We start from the raw sequence: 12,022 nt of genomic DNA, 5'->3' as shown, positions 1-12,022 counted from the left end.
ATTAGTGTGTTGCCCAGCCGCAGCCACTGATTGGCCGGACGGGAGAGCAGGACGCCAGACCCGTGCAGCAAGGACAGGTAAAGTATGCTTACAGCGGGGGAGCCGGCCGGGAGCAGAAGGGGTTAAGGGCGGCAGAATTACATACTGGCTGCGGTCGTTTAGACCGCAGCAAGTATGTAGTGTATGGGAACTGCCAGGACCTGCCGGGCTCGCAGCGAGAATCTCGCTGCGAGCCCGTTCGTGTGAATATACCCTTAAAGAATTTCCATATATTTAAAAATTTGTATTCCTTTTTCAATAAAATTAAGTCCCCCCCCCCAAAAAAAAAAAAAAAAAAAGATTGCACTTTTCTCTCTTGAAGAACCAAAACTGACAAAGAAAGGGAAAAAAAAAAAATAATGGTCAGCACCTTTAATAAAAATGCACACTGCCATGTCTGCAATGCAAATGCAAACACAATACATACAGCAGCACTCTGCAAATGCTAGGACGGGAACACTCAATATATGAGTTATTCCAAATTACATTTACATGTATAGTAATACAGCAGTAAAGCAAACCTCTTGAAAAAAACCTTTGTTTTCTATAGTTTTTTTTTCTTTTTGTTTCTTTTATTCGTGCTAACAAATGGTAGGGTTAGGAGAATAAGTGAAATCGATGACTGTTCCACCCAAGAAGTGTCTAGAGTGTCTGTGCCCTACGCCTGCAACACCTCTCCGTCCCCCCTCCCCACCCTCTTCACCATAAGTGTACAAACCCACTTGACGTATTTGCTGCGTGAATCAGTCTTAAAAATAAGCAGGCAAAACGCAGGTTGGCTTTATACAATTGTTCTGCGTTAAAATACGCAGTTGCGTATTTTTGAAGCGTGAAGTTACATGCGTCTTTCGCACAGGTTGTTAACAACTGATGCTTTGCTAACAACAAGCTTCACGCTTCAAAAATACGCAATTGCGTATTTTAACGCAGAACAATTGTATAAAGCCAACCTGCGTTTTGCCTGCTTATTTTTAAGACTGATTCACGCAGCAAATATGACAAGTGGGTTTGTACCCTTAGAAACACCCCTGGGCAGAATTTCTCCAAATCATCACTTGTCTGAACACTGGACAGGTGCCTTAATGATTCAACACATGTGCAGTGTTCAGACAAGTGATAAATGGGAGAAATCCTGCACAGGGGCATTCCTAATGGTGAAGAGGGCAGTGAGGGGGGACGGAAAGGCGTCACAGACCTGGGGCACAGACACTCTAGGCGAGTGTCTGTTTAGATTTAAAAGTTGTTTTTTAGGAAAACAGCATCACCTGCTGAACGGACCCCAGGACAGATCTTGAATTAAAAGCAGCTATCCGACGGTGCAAGTGGTTTGGGAGGGAGCAGCTTGTGGGTACAAAGTCACTTTAAATAAATTGGTTAGAGACAGAATAAATATAGTTCTTCAGTTTGGGATGACATGGGATAGGATCGGTCAGGTGCACAGGCGGTGAGGTGTGATTTGCAGAGCAGTTTTGAAAGCTTTTCATCAGTAATAAAGAAAAGGGTGGTTAAGGGAGAAGAAAACTAAGCAAAGCTAAGAGATTAAGGAGAGGGCACCAAGGGATGACGCAGGTAGAGCGTTTAAAATGATTTTGAGATAGAAAAATAACTATTGTGCAGTACTGTGCTGTCAACTAACACACATCAATTTTAAATTTAGTGCCGGAGTATGTTTCCAAACACCTCTCCTCAACACAGTGAATAATTATGCATAGGGAGGGTGAGCTTCCTATTCTGTCTCCATAGCGAGACCAAGCACCATGTAACTCTATGGTGCTGGGTCTCACACTGGAGACGGGAGTTAGCTTTGAAGAATGAGTGAGAATCTCGGCCTCCTAATGCATAGTTATGCGCAGCAGGGAGGACAGGTGCTTGGAAACATATTTAGCACCAAACTCATGTATATTAAAAAAAAAAAAAATCATGCAGAGTGCTGCACAACAGTCATTTTTCAAAACACTGACCCCCACAACTAGAGGTACTTGTGAGATGGCTGTTTGTATTAAAGTCTTTCTTTGAGTGGATTTTTTCCTATTGCGCATTCTACAAGCCTGAAAGTTTGTCTTCTTGATTTATAGAGTTCAATGAGAAGGGTGACCAATTAGAGTCAAACTCTCTGACTGTGGTATAGAAAATGTAGATACAGTAGAGCGTGGTAGAAGAGCGATAGATACAGGTAAGAATAATGGTAGTGAAGGCACAAGCCGGCACCAAGTCTGTACTGATAGTAGTCCACTATAGTAGCCTAGGACATATGATGTTGTCGTTGCTCGTTCGCATTGAATAAGATGTCGTTTGGTCGTTTTATAATCACATGTCCGAAGTACAAGCCTCATAACAGAATTTTTGACATTTCTGTTCATCTGTATAAGGAATTTACAGGGCAGAGTAAAAACTGGACTTTTACCTTCACTGAGGAATCAGGCTGTATTGCCCATAGGAGAGGGACAAATAGGGGAAGGGGGGATGCAAAAGGAGTAGAGATAATGCAGGAAAAGAGGTGGAAACACAGACAGGGATGCTGCAGATTCATCTCATCCCTGTGCTGGATTCACAGTTCCATTGCACAGCAGTACTACTCTATACTGCCCTCCATGTTGTTGCTATTTCTGAGGGTTTGCTACAGAGAGGTAGAAGAGAAGGAACCCACTGTTTTCTGTGTGTATGACGTGTATGACGTATAAGGGGGCTATCATAGAGGATAGTCTCGTTTAACTTTGGAGCTGAGCTTAAAGCGACTTTAGTGTTCTTCTGGCCCATTCTGATATTCACTTATGAAGCTGCACTTAGGCAATTGACACAAAATGACCACAAAACCGATACACTCTAAAAAAGGAATGGTGGTAAACTAAGAAGGACAAAGTCAAAAGTAGAGTGCAGCGAACTTGGCAAAAGTTTGGGTTTGCATGAACCTGAAAGATTGGGGTTCCAATTCCACCGTCTGGAGAAGGTGGACACCCCCAGGACTGCCTGGAAAACATGGCTAGGGCCTATGGACTATGCATTCACCTGCTCCAGGCAGAGGGATTTAAATGATGATCATTGGGTTTGTGTGAACCTGAACTTTTGGCAACTTCACTCATATCTAGTCACAAGCAGAAAGAGTAACAAAGATTAGAGATGAGCAAATACTATTCGATCGAATAGTACGCTATTCGATTCTCCCTCCCACATCCCTTGGCGCTTTTTTCCAGCCAATAAACATGCAGGGGGTAGGGACAGGCACTATGAATAGGCACGACTTAAAAAAAAACCCTCTAACTGTGATTGGCTGGCTAAACCATGTGACCTCCTGAATAAAAGAATAGTGATTTGAGATTCGGGTCACTTGCTGGTTGGAACTAGAGAGGGACAGTCTGTAAAGCAGGGAGAGGAAGGTTTTAGGTGAAGTTAGGTAGGAAGGGACCCCCAAAAGCCCTTGTTAGGGCTAAAACTATAAAAAAAACTGATTTACAAGCTGTTGTGACATAGGCAATGTGTATACCCACTGATAGTGTATACAGCTGTATACAGTGTGTGTGTGTGTGTGTGTGTGTGTGTGTGTGTGGCATAATCTAGCTGTTATCTCGCTACTACAGATTTGCGCAGTGTGCGTCTAGGGAAGGCGTTGACCAGCCCTTTATTTCTATTGTTGTAAAAACAATTCTATATCCGGTATACGGCTGTATACAGTGTGTGGGATAATATAGCGGTTATCTCGCTACTACACATTTGCACCATGTGCATCCAGAGAAGGCCTTGACCAGCCCTTTATTTCTACTGTTGTAAAAAAAAATTCTATACCTGTAATACGGCTGTATACAGTGTGTGGGATAAATTAAAAACTATCTGGTACAGCTAAATTGTATTGAAAAAAGTTAAATGGCTACTACAATGCGTAGGGCAAAGGGAAGAGGACAGGGACGCGGAAATGCTGCTGGGGTTTCAAGCCACGGTCAAGTAGTTGGGGATACAGTGCATACTTCAGAGGGACGTCCAGTATCGCACGCATCCACCATCCCTGGCTTTATATATAGTTGATAGTCTGTGATAGTGGCGTAATACTGAAATTGGATAGCTATATATGCAATATGTGTGCAATTCACATCACTGGCTGGGCAATATATAACTCTGCAAAAAAATTGTATTTCACAAGTGTACTGAATAAACAAAAAACAAACATACTCTAATATTACACACCACCTAATACGTACGCAAGTATCGCTAGACCAAAAGGTACACTTCTACTCTACGTTCATGCACCCTGGCATGCTTCCCCCTGCTGTCCCATATGCATTCCAGAGGTGTTGGCATCATTTCCCAAGGATTTTTCTCCCATAGACTATAATGGGATTCTATATTCAATCGAATAGTCAAATATCGGGAGCTATTAGAATCGAATCGAATATATTATCTCTAACAAAAATTACATGTACAGCAGGGAAATAGGAGCTGGATAGGCATAGCGGTGTCTGCCATGTTTGAGGATTGCCCGGCTGCTTGGTGATCATTATCATGGCCAAAGAAAAAAATGGTTAGAACAAGTGTATCAGCTGTTGCAAAACTACAATTCCCATCGTGCCTGGACATAATGGGAATTGTAGGTTGCAATAGCTGGGGGGATGAATGTTCCCCCATCCCTGCTATAGGTAGACTTGATATATGGATAGATACAGTCGCTAGACGCACTTTGAATTAAAACAAACAATATTGAATCTTGCTGTATGATTACTACACATGTCCCACATTTACTATAGTCTGCCTGAATACTGTCTAATGCAGCAATTATTACCAGAAAGGAAATCACATCATGCAAAATGATAATATCAGGAGCAGAGCAATGGATTTTTCCCCCATCTGGGATAATTCACACAGCATGCAGCCTCTCCTCCCACACAGTCACATTTTATAAATAGAATAACGCTATTTTCATCTGACAGCCTCGGAAGGGGGAAAAATACATTGCCGTGCTTGAAAAGGAAATATGAATTCTCTGGTACAAAATAACCAACCATACAAATACCACTATGTGCAATCATTAACTCTACGTGGTGTCTTTTTAGAATTCAAATACTTTCCAGGTACAGAGTAATGCAGGTAGACTATTCTGAGGAATCTATTTTATAGAAATGGTTTATATTTTCACTTTAATTTAAAACTGAATTTTATGCAAGACATTTGGCACTGGATTTAGATACACAAGGAACCCATCCTGGCATATGAAAGTTTCCTGCCATACAAGACATTAGCTTTTAAAGGCCATATATTAGCATAGACATACAGAGACTCATTTTATCGCATGATTACACTAGCTAAAGATGTATATAGCTGGCAAAAAAAAACATTGTGTGAACGCATGTTGATGTTTTATCTGTAAAAAAGAAAGTGTCCCGAACACTGTAAATGGGGGAAATATTATTGTTGGGTGATTCTGTAAAAATTGGGGTTGGGAATTGTATTCGGACCTAGGTGAACATATTAGAGAAAATGGTCTCAGTTGGGTAGGGCCAGGAGACAAGGATTAGTGGGCTTTAATAAGGACATGTCAGAGAGTTGCCCTGTATGTAATGCTGTTCCTAGGGAATACATAAGCCTCCATATTATATGGTATCAACAGTGATCCACTGGCAGATTTAGAGAATAAAGATCTAGATTTAGATTTAGAGAAGATGATCTAGAGTTTTCAATGCAAGTGCTCTTGTGCGTAATTTATTAGGAACAAGGGTAATCACAGACAGGGTATCCGACGTTTCAGTGGTGACACCTTTATCTAGGAGTCTGTGTGGCAGATGATAACAGGAGCTGTTGGTGCAGATGTAATGGCAAAGCGCCGCCTGCCTGGAGGTGTGGATACAGGTGTGGCTAGGAAGCCCACCGGATGGAGAGATGAGCATCCGGATAGCAGGACCAGGTGGCGGTCCATAGTATGCGCGGTCCAGTGAGGCAATGTCGCTCTGTGATGAAAGAGAAAGTTCAAATGATACAATCTGGTATCTTTAACATGGCGCTTCAGTGCAGTGGTTTGATATAATAACAACTATATCAATAGGCCATTTGGTGCACTTGGGCGGTTATTTACTTCTCGGTGCACCACAGCGGCCACTCATCTGCTCTCCTAGCAATACTCCCTAATGAATACTGAGCTGTCCCTCTGAGTGACCCTGCTGCTGGGATAAGGGGGGGGGGGGGGGGGTAAATAAAGTTGGAGAAAGTTATGGATATTTTTCTGCAATACTGTTAATTTGTAAAAGCTTGTAAAAATGTTTAACATATCTTATTGGAAAAAAAAAACAAAAACACAGGCACGTCAGGAGCAACCACAGGTGTCCTCAAATTCACAACAAGCTAAATAAAATAACACTTTTCACCACTCAATATACCCCAACTATGCGTTCTTAGTTTTCTTTTTTAAACTTTACTTGGGCTTCCTCTGGAATTACCTATTTAGGTATTTAACCGACTTCTTCCTACCGCATCACATCCATACAAGAAGCTGCTCTAGGTTAAGCATGGTTATAAGAAATGTCTTACACATGTTTATGATTTACAACTGACAATGTAGAATTATGAATGTCAGGATTCTGCTATATGTGCAAACGGGAAGAGGAGCCAAGTACTAACGAACAATGGACATTGGCACTCTGTCCCATTTTCAAGCATACTAAATGCATTAACCATATTGATCAAATGCGTAGGATTCATGTGAAATGGTATCTTACTCCCTCCAGGTTATCCCATATTATTCCTCTTCTAACTTATACGCATGCAGACTATTTACCACCCAAACTCACCTGTGGTGGTCCTGCCCTAATATAACTCCATTTTTAGGATGAGGTTTTCTTATCTAAAAGAAATATTTTACTCCACTCACAAAAGACCCTTGGCTTGCACTCTTCAATATCCACTTAGATACTCTTCCACCTCAGTTAGAACTGTTAAACAAATTTTGTTCACTGCCAGATTGTCCTTGGCACAGGCCTGGAAGTTGCCCACTCTGCCTCCCTTAACTCACAGTGTTGCCATTAAGCTACCTTGTCTCCTGCTTTGCTATCTACCAAGAAGATACTCCAGTGTTGGCACCCATGGACTATTTCAGCTTACTGTAAATGGAATCTGTCACTAGGTTTATTCCACCTTAAGGGCTCATGCACACTGAGCAAAAGACAAGGAATTGAAGAGGAATCCGCTCTTCAATTCTTCTTAAAATTCCTCCCATAAAAGGATAAACAGGGCAATGTCTTATTGTGTTTAATGGGATTTCCGCTCTGTTATTCACACTGCAGAATTTCCAAGCAGAATTTTCTGCCGCAGATTTGCTTTCCGCCTGAAGAAGTAACATGTAACTTCTTTTGGCAGAATCTGCTAAAGGAATCCTATAGAAGTCAATGGGGCTTGAATTCTGCTTAAAATTCTGCTTGCATTCCACTCAAATTCAGCTCCTATTCTGCTCGGAGCAGAATAGGGCCTCATGCGCACTGAGCAAAAGAGGCAGATTTTTAAACGGATTCCGTGAGAAATTCCGCTCAAAAATCCGCCTGTTTAAATTGAGCAATGCACTTTTCCATTGTTTCCAATGGGCTTTGCGCTGTGCTTTTCACACTGCGGAATTTCCGTCCGTAAATAAGAAGTGCCATGTTACTTCTTTGGGCAGATTCCGCTAGAGGAATCCGATAGAAGTCAATGGGGCTTGAATTCTGCATAAAATTCTGCTTTAATTCCGCTTGCATTCTGCTTGAACTCCGCCTCAATTCCGCTTAAATTCCAGAGCAGAATAGAAGAGGAATTTCAAGCAGAAATCTTTCCTCTTCGATTCCTCGGTGTGCATGAGGCCAAAAGTGACATGTTACTTCTTCGGGTGGAAAGCAGATCTGCGGCAGAAAACTCTGCTTGGAAATGTTGCAGTGTGAACAACAGAGCAGAAATCCCATTGAACACAATGAGACATTGCTCTGTTCATTTTTTTGCGGGAGGAATTTCAAACAGAATTTAAGAGTGGATTCCTCTTCGTCTTTTGCTCAGTGTGCATGAGCCCATTCGGTGCATTCACACTGCGGTGAAAATTTTGTGGAGAATCCCCATCATGGACTCCCTGGTGGGGATTCTGCTCGAAATTTGGGCTTTCAGCATTGTTGTAACTCTTTAAAAATTTATAAAAAATTAAAGGATAAATAAATAGCTTTTTTAACCTAAGAAAACAAATATATATTTTATTTGAGATTCTGAAATTTTATACATTTTAGTTTGTAATACTTGCAATCACAGAAGCAATGGGCAATTATTTTAGCTTTTGTTCAACTCTGACAGTTGTTCAGCCATAGCATCTGGAAGCACAGACAACATATCTGCTGAATAAATTAGCAGCCCATTTCAATAAGAACTGTGTCTACCACAAGTTCATCAGCACCTGCTAAATTAATTAAATCTTACATGAAGTCCTCCAACCTCAACCTTTCAAATCCCCTCACAGCGCAGAACTCTACCAATCTTTACGTGTTGACAGGTCAGTGAGCTACAGTCTGCAGTTCTGTCAGCTCCTAATCCATTCTGAGAAAGCAGAATGCTGAGCAGCTCCAATTTATAAATGCACTCAAACATATACAAGTTGTAGAAAAAAAAAAAAAAAAAACTACGGACAACACCAAGAAAGTAAAAGGTGCTTTCACATAGCCGCAGCTAAGAATCTGGAGGATTTCAAGTAAAGAAAATTCAAAAAATAAAAAAAAGTTTTAAAAATCCACAATCGACTCCGATACGATACAGAGTATGATATCAAACAACAAGAGAAATACAAGTAACTAAGTTTGTGAAGCAGGCTACATAAAATAGGTGGATTAATGCCCATAATAAACAGAAAGATACAAGAGTATAGAGGGAGGGAGATATAACTAGTAACTAAATGGCCAAGTCCTACTAAGGCAGGGGTAGGAAGCCTTTTTGGCTGAGAGAGCCAAGAAACCCACATTTTTCAAAATGTAATTCCGCGAGAGCCATACAGTATTAAAAAAGTGTGCATTTTATATAAAGCCAACACTTTTAAAAGTACAGTAAGTCTCTGAATCCTTTAATAATGTTATGCTGTTGCTAACCAATGAAGAATAAAGTTCTTCTTACCATTAATGTGACTTCTGGTACCCCACCTGATCCCCTACACACACACACACACTACCCCACCTGACCCCCCCCCCACACACACACACACACACTACCCCACCTGACCCCCCCCCACACACACACACACACACACACTACCCCACCTGACCCCCCCCCCCACACACACACACACACACTACCCCACCTGACCCCCCCCCCCCCACACACACACTACCCCACCTGACCCCCCCCCCACACACACACACACTACCCCACCTGACCCCCCCCCCCCCCCACACACACACTACCCCACCTGACCCCCCCCCCCCCCCACACACACACTACCCCACCTGACCCCCCCCCCCCACACACACACACTACCCCACCTGACCCCCCCCCCCACACACACACACACTACCCCACCTGGACCCCCCACACACACACACACACACTACCCCACCTGACTGAGAATGGGAACATTTTCTGGTCATGCGCTGTGATCTGTGCAGAGATCATTCTATAGGGAGGAGGACTGACCACTGAAAGAAAAATTACTGTTTTATTGTACTTTTTATTTTTATATATGCTTCACATAAGTCTCAAACATTCTTTCTGCTGCCCTCTACAGAGTTTGTGTCAACAGATCAGAAGCAGTAGCCTGCTGACAGCCCCGCTAGGACTTCCCCAATTCCCTACTGCCTGCCTGCCATCCAGCCAGCTGCCCATTGTCCCAGCCCTATCTTCTTCTCTACCTGCTGCTACTATACTGGAAATGGAGAGCGCAGCTAGGAAGCACAGGCAGTGTTCCTGTTAAAAAAAAAAAAAAAAAATACTCTGCACTCTGCATTGTGCAGGCATTGGTACCTGGAGTCCCAGGGCCGACTCTTGCAGTGTGGTCTTGGGAACACTTCAGGGACTGCGGCGGGGCCGTCACCACGCAGCCTGGAGTGATGGCTCCTGCTGCTCCTGCTCAGTCGACACGAACTGTAGGGGGCAGCAGAGAGAACGTTTCGGACTTATGTGAAGCACATAACATAAAATCAATTAAGTACATCAATACTGTGATTCTATTTTAACAGCTCCTTATCTGAATTTTCAAGTATAACTCCACAGTACAAAGGCATAAATTATAATCGTCATAAGATATGCGCCTGCCCTAACAGGCTAATGTCCATGCTTCCGATATCAAAGTATACAAAAACAAATCAGAAATACAAACTTCACTCCCTCCGCTAGTTAGGCTAGCCTCCCACTATGAAGTCATTGACACAAGATGGCGCAAGGTGGTCGACGGGAATCGGGTAATTATGCATTTTTATAATTCCTGGTGTGGGGAGAGGGTTTCGAAAGGGGGGGATAGGAATTAACACACGTTACAAAATTATATAATTGCTTGTGTTTTAATTGACAGAAATAAGTATCTACATGAGTTGTCCTTCTGCGCTGCTTGTGATTCAGCATCCCCCACTCCCGTTCAGCTACGGTCATTGTCAATTATTCTGGAAGATGTGGCAGCAGCCAGAGGACAGGAGAGCTGGATGCTGGGTCATAAGCAATGCAGAAGGTAAGTATGAACTACTTGGAGTCTGGAAACTGACAGCACAGATATACGCATATGTATACACAGGAAGATAGCCTGCCTGAAACATGTGCTCAGCTGAAGATCAGGCGTTTTCCAGGCCTTTGTTAATTACTGTTTTTTGTTGTTTGTTTATTTTTTTACAGGAGACGATTATCAGCTGAAGGACCTTGTGTAAAAATCCCTTTACTTAACATACTAACTGTGCTTGTGCCGCAATGGAAACTGATACAGTGAAAATCAAAACACAAGTACTGTACAGCACAGGGTGGAAGTAATAAAGAATGGATTGAGCATATCTCCTCTGTTCAATACAATGCACTCCTTATCTTGTAACGAGTTACAGACTGCATTAGTTATAGGTCAGAGCTGCACTCACAATTCTGCTGGCTGTCCTATAAAACCATCAACAGCTTGTACTTATAATGCAGTGAAAATGCTAATTATAACTATTACTGTCTCAAGCCAGGTGTTAAGCCTTTACTTCCCAGAATGCAAATTATCAGTCGGCATGGAAAACTTGATTTTTAGCTTTGAAGCCTACAAAATTGTTAATGTAGCTCCTGGCTATAGGTTATATAGATGCGGTATACAGTTTAGGGTTTGAGCACGCACGATAAAAAGGCGACTAAAAATTGCACATGTATTTTGATGCTGACATGCCAACTTTCTTTCACAAGGGGGGCATTTATCAAGACTGGGGTACATTTCCCAGACGGATTGGTGTATGTACATGTGTATACTGCCCCAAATTACACACAAAACCATATGTGTGAACATAGCCAATGTGAGGCCTCTGTGTGGGGTTAAAGGGAAGCTAACAGCAGGTTAGAAGACACCAACCTGCTGTTACGGTATGTTCCCATAAGGTCAGTGACACAGACAATGAAACTTTATCCTCAGCATGGTTTTTGGTACACCTTTACTTTAGTCAATATGTAAATTAGGCGGTTTTGTGCACTGGGGCGGGGCTACAGGCGGTGCTCTGCAGTGGGTGTGGGTTTTGCAGCTCTGTTCTTTGAAAGTGAATTTTGTTAAATTTGTTATAATTTGCCTAACGAGCAACTTATATAAAGGATATTTACAAACATTCATAAATGACTTAGCTGTTACACAGAGATAGAGATGCCCCAGATCATGCCCTCACCTTGTCATCTGTAGTTGTTTTGGGGGACATGTTCTCTGAAAAATCCACGGACATGGTAACCTCAGTAAGGACTAGATCTTAGGCAGTCTCTGTGCAACACAAGTGATATATGAACATTTCCACCATTGAAGATTAAATAGTTTATGGGCACCACTATGCTGACCCGTTTTTTTTTTCATTTTCATATCCAC

The 12,022-nt window shown here is 42.2% G+C and overlaps 1 protein-coding gene across 2 annotated transcripts in view; it reads right to left on the bottom strand.

Annotated features, from left to right (window-relative positions):
• The window catches only part of LDLRAD4 (low density lipoprotein receptor class A domain containing 4), a 237,530-nt gene that overhangs the window by 127,727 nt on the left and 97,781 nt on the right, over nucleotides 1-12,022 (bottom strand). The window contains exon 1 of one of the 2 annotated variants that reach the window (XM_069957819.1): nucleotides 9,970-10,053. The exons of the other annotated variant lie outside the window; for it this stretch is intronic. The gene's annotated coding sequence lies outside the window, so the exon portion shown is untranslated. Of the gene's footprint in view, nucleotides 1-9,969; nucleotides 10,054-12,022 lie in introns of those variants that run through there. 2 annotated transcript variants of the gene reach the window in all.

This window comes from Dendropsophus ebraccatus, chromosome 2 (assembly GCF_027789765.1).
Source record: "Dendropsophus ebraccatus isolate aDenEbr1 chromosome 2, aDenEbr1.pat, whole genome shotgun sequence".
Taxonomy (NCBI): domain Eukaryota; kingdom Metazoa; phylum Chordata; class Amphibia; order Anura; family Hylidae; genus Dendropsophus; species Dendropsophus ebraccatus.
The sequence above is the reverse complement of the archived record's forward strand: the minus strand, read 5'-3'. Positions and strand labels throughout refer to the sequence as shown.